Source organism: Notolabrus celidotus, chromosome 18 (genome assembly GCF_009762535.1).
Source record: "Notolabrus celidotus isolate fNotCel1 chromosome 18, fNotCel1.pri, whole genome shotgun sequence".
Classification (NCBI taxonomy): Eukaryota; Metazoa; Chordata; class Actinopteri; order Labriformes; family Labridae; genus Notolabrus; species Notolabrus celidotus.
The window spans coordinates 21,316,703-21,329,127 of NC_048289.1; positions in this window are offsets into that span (position 1 = coordinate 21,316,703).

Sequence of the window (12,425 nt, forward strand, 5' to 3'; positions counted from 1 at the left end):
TTGACAAGCCCTCTCTACATTTGACCTTGATCTTGATGCATTCCTTAATTCGTAGAGGATTCTAAGATTGCTGACGTTTATTATCAGTTTCCCCCTCACTTTTTTTTTAACCTGGAAAAAGATTTATGTACATGCAGCCTCTGCAGGATGTGAGGTTTGTAGGGTCTGTTGCCTCTCTGGCCATTAAATGAGGATTAGTGCTGGTGGGGCACACATCCCTTTGAAGAGGTAATTCCTCACACTTCCTTGCTATTGAAAATCAGGAAGCAATCATAGAAGAATCCATGCAGATGGTCCAGACAGGGAAGCCCGTGACCATCTAATTTTTCTGCCGTCACAATTAAGACCTGGAGTGGCCGCTGCCATTGTGGAAAGTTAGCCCGTCAGAAAATGCAAGGGGACATCAGAATTAGCAGGAAATGCTTTCAAACGGTCACAAAATCCTGCAGAGAATGGTTCCATCACATGTTTTTTTTTAATAGTAAAGGGTGTTTACAAGCTGGCTGACTCACTGTAACTGAACACAGTTTCTCATATATCTGTCAACACAACATATATGAGCATGTGCGAAACTGTTGAGCTATAAAAGAAGTCGGGGGGGAGATCAGCGTGATGTCACATAGAGAAGTTTATAGAAGTTAAGAGTATATTTTAATGGGAGTGATCACGGGGCATGAATCTTTATACAGCCTCTGGAAAAAAAATAGAGAAAGTCAGAGCTTTAGGTTTGAGCACACTGACCTCTACAGGAACTGAAGGCTTCTTTCAAGACCCGATTTCTCATGTGTGTTCTTTTATTTTGCCTCCAAAGAAAGTGAAAACAGAATCATAGAAACCTAAATGTCTTTATAATAGCAGCCAAATGCAGAACACAAAACAGAACCACATTATAACTCACACCGACTCGTTCTAATCAGCAGCTATGATATAATTAAAGATCTTTAGTGCATGCCTTTGCAGCGGTTGCTGGTTCGACTCCTGGCCTCCATACTCTGCTGCACCCCGAAAATAACTTTGAAAAGTTGTCTCAGGACAAGTCAGGTAATATTGGTAAGTAAAAACGTAGCCTGTGAAACAGATGTGCGTTGAGACTAAGAGAAAGACAGATGGATGGGCAGACAGTGAGACAAGGAGACAGAGAGACTGGCAGGGAGACAACCAGATGGATATGGAGACGGACAGACGGACGGACGGACGGACAGATGGACAAACAAGGAGACAGAGAGTCTGGGAGATGAACTAGGAGACAAGGCGACAGACAGTCAGGGAGATGGACAAGGAGAAAGACAGTCAGGGAGATGGACAAGGAGACAGACAGTCAGGGAGACAGACAATCAGGGAGATGGACAAGGAGACAGAGAGTCAGGGAGACAGACAAGGAGACAGACAGTCAGGGGGACTGAAAAGGAGACAGACAGTCAGGGAGATGGACAAGGAGATAGACAGCCAGGGAGACAAACAAGGAGACAAGGAGACAAGGAGACAGACATTCAGTGGAACAGACAAGGAGACAGAGAGTCAGGGAGACGGACAAGGAGACAAGGAGACAGACAGTCAGGGAGACGGACAAGGAGACAGATTGTCAGGGAGACGGACAAGGAGACAAGGAGACAGACAGTCAGGGAGATGGACATTCAGAAAATGAAAAGGGAGACAGACAGTCAGGGAGATGGACAAGGAGACAAACAGACAGACAGACAAGGAGACAAGGATAAATCATGTTTTATCATGTTTTTTCTTGTTGGTATATTTGTCTGTGAGATAACATGAGAGGAAAGTGACAAACGAGACAAAAACAGCAGGACAGTGGACAGACATACAGACAAAAACAATAACAGTACAGATGTAGATATATATGCATGATGTGGTTAAGTACTGTAAAGACCTTCACACTGATCCCTACATTGAAACAAATTTAGACCTTTATGTATGTACTCCACAGCAGCAGAATTCCCCCGGTCCCCTCTGGTTTCCTCCGGTGGTCTTGCTGGTAAATTGTTAGCATGTCATCCAAGCCAACCATCCTGTGTTGTATATAGCACCAACGTGTTTGTTCCCTCTCTCAGTGCTCGTTCTGTATTTTTGCTCCCAAATCACTGACTTTGTAAAAACCAGGGACCACTTGGTTTTACTTGCGAGGCTAAATTGAAGGTTGCAGATTGCACTTGTACTTAGGGTTTGCACGTAAACTTGGAGTTTTGAGGCAGTTTTAAAGGCTGCTGTTGTGCTGCTGGGCTCACTGTGGGTGTTTACTCCGTTACATTTGACGTGCTAGTCAAAACACAAACATATGAATTATCTCTTTTTATGAGGTGCAATCCTGTCTTTCCTGAGTTGGCTTTGGTTTCTCTCAGCAAGGAGTCCATAAAGGCACTCACTCGGCACATTTTATGTATGTTATATCTCTTCTGTTGTTCATGCCAGATTTAACATTTTGGGTTGATGTCAAATCAACTATAGGTGAATCAATATCTCATCAGTCTTTCTATTTTCTGCTGATTTCTCAGCCGGGCTGGTCCCAGAAACTAGAACTGAACATTAATAAAGAAACAGTGAGAAATTTAGCCAAGGTGATGTTTACAAAACTGTAAAACAAACGGGAGGAAAAATGTTAAATGTTAAAACAGAAGAACACAGTCACTTTTTTTCTTTCTTTTTTGGTAACTTGTTTGCATCCCCCCCAAAAAAACAAAGAAAAAAACAGCAAAAATGTTTATTTTTACCCTTACTAAACTGTATCCTCTATTGACAATTATGAGCTATTATATTTGCATCTAAGTCATATAATATGATATACAGAGCAGGTGATGAGGCCAAAATCTTGTGTCAATTATAACATCGTCTCCACTCTATCAATCAATCAATCAATATTTATTTTTATAGCCCCAAATCCCAACAAATGTTATCTCAAGATAGCATACTAACATAGCAGGTCTAGACCGTACTCTATGTTAAATTATTAATAAAATCCCAGCATCAAGACAGGATAAGATCCAGTCCCCTCTTAAGACAGAACTTGATCTTATCGCATCTTAATCCACCATGAGCATTGCACCTTGCAGTATTTAGGTAGTTACAGCGGCGAGGAAAAAACTTCCTTTTAACAGGCAGAAACCTCTAGCAGAACCAGACTCAATGTGTACTTATGATAAAAGACAGGTGCAGGTATATAAAGCCATTACTTACAAAAACAGTGAGATCATATTTAACTTCACTATAAAGTGTCATTGTCATTTGAGTTTAAAGCTGGGGTTGGTAGTCAGATTTAGATACACTTTTTGTTATACTGGTTAAAATGATCTTTATGTCCCGATGACAATCAATACATAATGTGTTCTTAAAAAAGAGAGAAAAAAAGCCGCTATCTACAGCCGGAGTAAACCTGGGAAAACACCAACCAATCCCTGCCAGGATCCAATTTATGAAACCAATCAAATCCCGTCCTGCCATTCTGCCCGCCTCCTGCGCATACATTTCATGTTTGTTTGTGTTGCGAACATAGACTGTATAAAATATGGATGTACTATCCGTGACGTCACCTGTCTGTTCCTGAGAGCTGTTTTGAAGCAAATCGACGGCGGCAGCCATATTGGAAATGCAGAACTCAACCAGGCAGAGTGTGATGTAGTGTGAGCCTCCTAGCCAATAGCTGTGTTCCCGAACGGGAGTCACATCAGTCATGTCCTTATTTGGGCAAAACTGGAAATCTTAATATCTTCTGAATCGTCACGATAGAAAAAAATTCACCCCCCATACAGTGTGTGCCATTAGAGAGATTAGCTTCATAGGGCCAAGCCGTTTTTTGAACCAGGCTGTAAACATGTTTATTAATGCTGCAAAGATCGTCTTTTTCCCATTCATGTCTATGTGGTTTCCGGTGTTTCTGCAGCCAGCCTCAAGCGGATTTTCAATGTATTGCAGTTTATATCACTTCCGCATTGGCTTCATCGTTTGAGACCGGAGGTTGCCGCTTGGTTGCGAATCACAAACGATGTGCTGAGGACCGGTTTTGAATCAGTCACGATCATATGCTCGCGAATCAGTGGTGCTCGTGCATGTGAGCGGGGGCGTCGTTTTGGAGGAGCTCCAGGGGAGGGGGGTGGGGTTAGAAGCCGTCCTGAGGATATGCTACATTCAAATTCCCGCTAGTTTCCGGTGACTACCAACCCTAGCTTTAATTGATCTTCAAAATACATTCAAAAACACTAAATAGAGCTTTAACTGTTCTTCATCTGTATAGATGTGAAACTGTACAACCAGTAAAGACTAAAGGGGGGTGTCATGAATAAGTTATGTGTTCCCATGTAAAAATATTGCTTTAATCACGTTATTTTTCAGTGACCCAGCTGGACAGGCCCTTGGACCCACAGGAAGGGCTCCCTCTGCTCTAAGCCGCTGCCATCCGATCGTCCACTGTGTAACACCTCAGTCTGCCAGGGATCTGATTAGCAGCATCTGTGTGAGCAACTGGTCCTTTATGAGCCATGAGAGAGGCCCATGTTTCCTGTGCGTATCGACTGCAACTGACACTTTATTTAGAATTTCAGTCACGTGATTTTACGTTTAATTTCACCTTCATATTTCCACATTTAATGTCAACATTGCAATTATTAGCGTCACAGCAATGCTTAGAAAAGTACTAATCAACATAGCTGAAATGTTGTGATCCTGCTCTGCACAATCCAATCTTTATCTTTTAGAAGTCGCTCAGTGTTTTCACTTCCACAGATCAACTGGACTAAATTCCCAAATGGTTTAAACAAGAAACTAGCTGTTCCATCATCTTCAAAGCTCAGCTCCTTCTGGTGGAAAAGTAAAGAGAGGTGTGTGTGTGTGTGTGTGTGTGTGTGTGTGTGTGTGTGTGTGTGTGTGTGTGTGTGTGTGTGTGTGTGTGTGTTGGTGTGTGTGTGTGTGTGTGTTGGTGTGTGTGTGTGTGTGTGTGTGTGTGTGTGTGTCTCCCCTCCGAGGGGCCTCATTCCTGCACAAACTAAATAAGAACCAAGGTGGTTCAAAAGAGGGTAAGGGGAGGGCAGGGGAGGCTGTGACTGAGGTACAGTGTTAGCCCTTAATGATCCCTTAGCAAGAGCTGAGATGTAAGCTGAAATGACAACTGAGGGATTAGATTTAGAATAAGTTTAATTCTCTTTTTACGTGGCCACGAATTAACCTGTTTGTTGGCTTACTGTATCACAAAATCATTCACTCATGACAGGAGAGGAGTTTCCACTCCAATCAGCTCATCCGTCGTCGGCCATTAATGAAGGGTTTTGGCCTCGCCACCTGCATATTTTGCTGGCACACAGATGTTTGTGTAGCTGCAGGGGACGTTGCTGTGAAACCAGCGGTGGTTGTCCCATGCGATAATGTGCAGCACCCGTCCAGTTTGCCCTGCCTCTGTAGTAATAATGATAATGTAAGTCCTCTCTGTTCTCTGTTCTTTGTCTACAAGTATGCACACCTGAATGTTGTCTTTTGCACAGGTGCATGGCAACAAGAAAAAAAAGGCTCATGACTTTGCTACCCTGCAAGGACGTGAGGACAGGGTAACCTGACTGTGGTAGGAGGTGAAGTTAAAGGAAGAAGGCCAGTTCTCAGTCTCTGGCTGAAAGTTTGTAATGTCTAATTTATTCAGACAAAATAAATATAACCACACAACTGATAAAATACACATTTCCAAAATCTGTCTAGAAAGACTTAGAAAAACTGAAGCTGGCCTGTATTCAGAAATAATACTTACGGTATCATCTGCTTTTAATTTTCACCCCGAAACTGATTCAACAGATTATATAACATTCAAATGTTATAATCAAAGAAAACTTAATCACTTAATCACCAAATTTAAACTTGAGCCACAAGCTGAGGTTGCAGGTATAATGATCTGCTAAGCTTGTAGTGGAAGTTTAGCTAGGTTAGCTTAGTAAGAGTTGAGCTAGATTAGCTCAGAAGGAGTTTGGCTAGATTCTATTATTTCGCCATGTTGAATGAATAACTGAATTAAAAAGATGTCAGTTTATCTTAATGGATCTGTTTATTTTTTAATGATAATAGCCAGGGGTGACATCTTTAGATTTAGCTGTACCTGAAGCTAGTTATTGCAGCTAGCTGGACAACAACTAGCTATAGCTGTCGTACTTTAGCTATTTTATTGTCTTTTTTCCATTTCAAATGATCTCTTTTAACTTTTTTTATTGAGTTTTCCATAGACTTAATCATGATACATTTTGCTTGAAGCATACATTGCTGGTAAACACATACAACCCCCCCCAAAAAACATAGAACAGCTGCTGCAGTATTTAAGGTTGCCATTCCCCTTCCATGCCCCACCCTATCCCACCCCAGCCCTCCCTATCCCACCCCAGCCCTCCCTTCAACCCCACATCCCAGATTTTACATAATATGTAAGTAAGCAAAAGGGGAAATAACATAATTCATTAGTAAAAATATAAATAACAATAACATATAAGTAAACAAAACAAAAACAAAAAAATAAGAAATTGGAATTTGATTTGAAATTGGAAAAGGAAGAGAAAATAAATAAAAAAATAAAAAAGTGACATCCATTCTTCTACTCCGCTATCGTTCATTTCTATTTAGAGGGACTTGTAAGCTGTCATAATATTTTAAAAAGGGGGTCCAAGTCTTACTAAAATTGTGTATGGAACCATTTAAGGTATATTTTATCTTTTCAAGTTTAAGAAAATGCATGGTGTCTATAATCCATCTGGTGGAGCTGGCTAGATTCTGTTATTTGGTCATGTTAAATAAATAACTGAATTACAAAGATGTCAGCTTATCTTAATGGATCTGGTTTTTTTTCAATGATAATAGGCAGGGGTGAAATCTTTAGATTTAGCTGTACCTATATTACCAAAAAACCCTATTACTTAAAGTGAAAAAATCTCCTGGTATCTAACAATTGCTGGAAAACAAATTTTGAAAACCTCTTTTTTATTCATTGTTTCTTAAAAGGAGGATGATAGCACAGATGAGAACATGATTGTAGTTTTCTGTTTCTGTTCTGTTCTGTTTTCTCTTTTTTTTTCTTTTTCTTTTTTAAGGTGGGGTTGTATGAGGTGCTTGTCAATAGTAAGTGTATTAACCTCAGGGCATCCAGGTCAGCTCAGTGTATTTATTTTGAAATTGACAGGAGAGCTATCACAGGAGCTAGGCTATCAGTCACTGGAGATGGTATCAACTCTACCACATCATTTAGCTAATCTTAAAAAAGTCACTCCAATGTCTGTGTAAGTGAATGCTATATTGAGACAGTTTGCCGCCAGGAAGACACTTTGTATGACACTGTTTGGCAAAGGCGACACGTGCGTGTTCCAACACCTGCAACGCACTGATCACCTGTTTAGACATGCAGGCTTCAGGTTAGAGAGACAGAGACAAAAATTAAACCTGTGGATACAAGAGGATATCTTTATAAACCACAGAAGAAAAGCGAGACTCACTGGACCCAAAGAAAGAGGGGGGAAACTTCTGTTGTAACTGGAGAGCAGGTGAGTTCCCAAATCACCTGGTGGTGCAGGTGTGTGAACGGTGAGCTAATGCCCTCAAAGCCGGAAAACTGTCACTGAACTATCCCCTTGAGCTAGACCAACCCTGAATTACTCTTACATGTTAAGTGTAATTGAATAATGATGCATTCACTTACAGTGATATTTATAGAACAACTAATAAGGATGCGTTTACTGCACACCCAGTTACTTCAACCAATACAAAGCTGTACTGAATAAACAACAGTTTATATCAGTTATTCACACAACTAGAGTGTTTTCTCCTCTACTTTAAAGTCTTTGTTTTATGTCCCGAGACTTCTGTAAGAAAGCATTTTTTAGAACTGTAACCCAGCTTGGTTTGCACAGAGGGAAAAACAGAGTGTATTCTTGAGATGGAAAATCAGAGTACAAACTGAAATAACCCTCATTGTTTTGATAAGAATCTTGCACTAAGGTACTAAATGTTAGCTTTTTCTGCCTCTTTATATAACATGTTTTTCTCCAGGGGGAATTTCAGCCGTACTTTGTCTGTGCCCACCAACCATATAAGACCACAGCCCTGTGCGCTGGAAATAGAGCGGCTTTGTGTACGAGAAATGGCTGGAGTAAAGGTATGAAAATGTTCCCTTTCCTGCTGCCTCAAATCAAAAGGAGCAAGTGGCCACTGTAGAAAGGGCTGACTTGTTTCCTCCTGTGTTGACTTCTCTCACTGTTTTTTACAGTGTGTATTTAAAGGTGGCAGACGACAAATGTCAAAGGAGAGAAAAACAGGAAGGCTTTAGTTTTTATATCTATTTTCAGCTCTATAATTTTGATCAGATTGATTAGAGGTCCTTGAAATTACTGCCAGCTTTTGGGTCTTACTTTGGATGGTCATCACGACTTATTTTAAAAGCATTGTCACTGAAATTGAGAAACATTACACTTGACGTATGACCTTAATAACCTCAGTTTGTTGCTCTATGAGTTAAACACTGCCCTGCTGTGGTGTGGCACTACGGTACAGTGTGCATCCAGTTATTTTAGCATTGTGGCTTGTGGTCAGATGTTGACACAAGCTTGTAATTAATACAGTGCACGACTCTATTTTTATCACTGACCCGTATTAAAATGATCACAGCATAATAAATATTAAAGTAAAGCTATTTAATGTTTGCTATGGCAACTCCACGTTCTGATCCCACAACAGGCCACCACAGTCTGTAATTATTGTTCATCTTATACTGAAAATAAACCGCCTCAGCTGCTCAGTTAGTGGTGTATGATATGCTATGAGTAACAGAAATGCTTTTTTGTATATGTCAGGTTTTCACAAGAAGAAAAAAGGTGGGAATAAAAACCCACACTTAAGGGTTTTTTCGGCTGCGGTTCACTTTCTCCACCATCATTTCCGCCGTGTAAAAATGGATTCTCACTGTCTGCTTCCGGTGGTCACTGTGGCTTTGCTGCACTTTTTCTCAGCATCTTTATTGGACCCTTTCATCAGCTGCACCCCTGCAGCAGCATGACATGGCTGGTGCTCACATGGCAAAAGAAGGAGGCCTGTCATTACACTGTTGAGGCTGGGGTTTAATCTATAATTGGTAAATGCATCAGGATCCCATTGGTGAAACGCTCCTGCTGCTCCTCTTAGCCTGTAACTTTAATGCCTGTTTTATCGTGACTGTTAGTGGCAGTAGAAAGGCACTTACTCTGTTTTTGGACCAAAGCCAGCAGAGTGGGACAAATGGAGCGACCCATTCAGTAGTTCTAAATTTTTTTAAAGACCTCTTGGTGCTGACACAAAAGGAGGTATTGATGTACGGGAAGACTGACGCTTTGTGTTAAGCTCACGAGAACTGGCGAAGGAAACAGTCCTTTCACAGACCCTAATTCAAAATGCAAACGGGAGCACATCTTGTACTCGAAAGAGCTACAGTAAGCCCATTTATGCTGTACTCTGGAAGTATGCTGGGCAGAAATTTAAGAGATGGTGCTCTTTTTTTTATGTGGGATTGATTTCACAAAATACAAAAGTGGCCATCTTTGCATCTTTAGTGCTTTTATATGCAGTGTAATGCAAATGTCTCTACACACTCCTGCTGTCTTGTGTGAGCTTTGATGACCTAAATGAACAAAGTAAAGAAAACAAAAGCACCAGAACTCAGGAAAACCTACTCTTTCAGTGAAAGTTTTTTTGTGGATTTACCTGCTGAGTCAGGAAGGAATGTGAGTCTTGGAACGTAAAGAGGACAAACAAAGACAGGTTGAGTACACATAGGAACGACACCAATTCACTGAGGATCACAGCGGTGCTTTGTCATGTCATTTTCTTTGTGCCATGTGCTGACCTAACCCCAACTATTTACTCAAACTCTCCCCTCACCCACAAGGCCATTGTTTCTTTCGCTGGCATGCTGAATGACTACAACTATGACACTTCCATGTTGTTTCAAACTGGTTGGATATCTAAACTTAGAGTGGGTGTAATGCTTAATGTTTCCTTTTGGGATGGGGTAGAGGGTTTGGCAGTACTGTGCATAAACATCGAGCTCAGAATCAAAATGATAAAGTGTGCTGCAGTAAAAACACATTCCAATATAAAGGGAACCATGTAGGGAAGTGAAAGATTGGGCCATGTTTGGGTAAAAAGTTCCTGTTTTCTGTCATGGGATATTCCCTCTTTTTCTCTGATAGGCTTTTTCTAGACAAGGAATCATACAACCCTAAAGTATTACAAAAATTCTAGCAAAAAGTTGTCAAAACATGCACTTTTCTCCCACTTTGTTCACAAATACTTTACAGGGAACATCTAGACGTTACTGTAAGATGTAAATTGTTAGAGGGTTTAGTTTTTCGCCACCACAGTCATCACAATCATTGTTATTTTGTTTCCTTACACATTTTGGCAGCTGTAATGGTCAGACAGTTTGAGCCGCTGCCCACATCTCAAGGGGAACTTCTCACATGTTTGGCTGAGTTTAAATCCACACAAAATGGGCATCCATTTCCGTTGTGTCCGAAGCTTTTATGGTGTGGTCAGCCACAATTGAGCACTCTAAAAAAACAAAGAAAAAACTCACATTATGCGTCATGTAACAGAGAATTTAAAATTTTGCTAAAAAATTCACAGAATCAAGAGATGTATGCGTGAGTGCAGAAGCCTGCTATGCAACAGCATGACAAAACAGTTCAGGTTGAAGGATGTACTGTCACAAAGAAAAACAAGCATTGTGATAAAGCTTTGGAGCATTTAAGATTTCTTTTATGTCATATTAATAAAAAAAAACCAGTTCAAACCCATTTCTACTCTTGTTTTTAGACTGTTAACTACAAACACATCATTGTAGCTGTGGCAGAGGAATCCAAACCACATCAGAACTCTGTCAGACTTTGGTTGTATGTGAAGAAGAAAAAATATTATATATATTATATATATATATATATATATATATATAAATCCCCAGGCTGCCATTTCCTGTCCACGCTCAAAATTAGAAAAAAAAACAAAAAACAGGCGAGACAGCTCGTGACATTTGATCTCAGGTCAATAAATGCCTCTGAAAAGCATGTTTTATTGCCAGCTTTTTATATGAAGCAGCATGATACAGGCCAGGAAGTGCTTCCTATGCAAAGTCTGCCACGGAGCTGCTGATACACCAGAAAACTGCCTGTATAGATTTAAGGCATGGTGCGAGAAATGTTAGTGTGAGAAATGTCTACAACAGTGACAGCTCTGTTAAACCAATTTCTTTTTATGAGGGATGAAAGCTCCTCAATTTGTCTCCTCATCACTCATCACAGTTTTGTGCATAAACATTCCTCCCAGAGTTGCTCATTATCACATGCAACAACCTGATTTTTATGAATTGCATTCCTCCGTGCATGATCATTTACTATCTATTTAGATTTATGCCCCCTCAACCGTCATAATCGGCTGCAACGAAACCAGTTTTATGTGTTTAGCTCCGAGACATGTCTGAACTAATTCAAATTTGTCTGATTATCACAGATCTTGCAGCAAAGTATCACTCTGATCCTCCACTCCTCAAAGCTGTTTTGCATATTTCAAACCCCTCATGGCTGATGTGGCAGGGCACCATGCAACAGAGCTGGAGGGTGGGGCTACTAAACACTCTCATTTTACTGCAGAGGGGGGGTGAGAGGGCTTCAATTCAGTGGAAAGTGGTTATTCTATATTTGCTCTGACCGTACAGTGACTCCACCCTCCACACTTGCCACATAAAGCTACTCCAATATAAGAGTTTATGAATGCGAAGCTCTCCTCATTAGACCCAGACGCTGCAAACCTGGGAACACTCTCTATTAAAATAGAACAACCAGCCCAAACTAACCAGATAATGATCTGTTGAATTGAGGGAACTTACTTTAAGTGCATTGAAGTGGTTTTGGCGGAGCAATGTGTGAGAGCTCAGATGTGTGAATGACTAAATATTTAAACCAGAATCTCTCTTCTGTAAAAGAAAAGTGAGGCAGAAAGAGAACGATTGTGTAAACGACAGCCTGCCTGCATTTCTGGCAGCGGGTGGGGTCAGGTGGACTGAAATGACTTGGACCACATTATATGTAAAGTTTGGGTAATTACTAGGTTTGGAGACTTAAATAGCTGGGCCCGCAGTGGTAAACACTGGAAGTCAGGACGCCTCCACAGTATCTTTCCTTCTTGCCTGCTTAGGGACAAACGAGTAAGTGTGCAGAGACTAAAACATTTATTTTAGGTAGGCACGGACACTTCAATTATTCCTTCAGACAGAAAGCAAAGAGGTTTTCAAGTCACTGAAAGGTTTTGTTTCACAACTTCAACTTTAAAATGTACTGTGAATGTTTCTTTTTCAGTTTATTTCTGAAAACTTACATTCAGACAAGTAAACGTAAAGCAGACAAAAGAAGCTTACTTGTAATGGACCAAACAACAGAAGG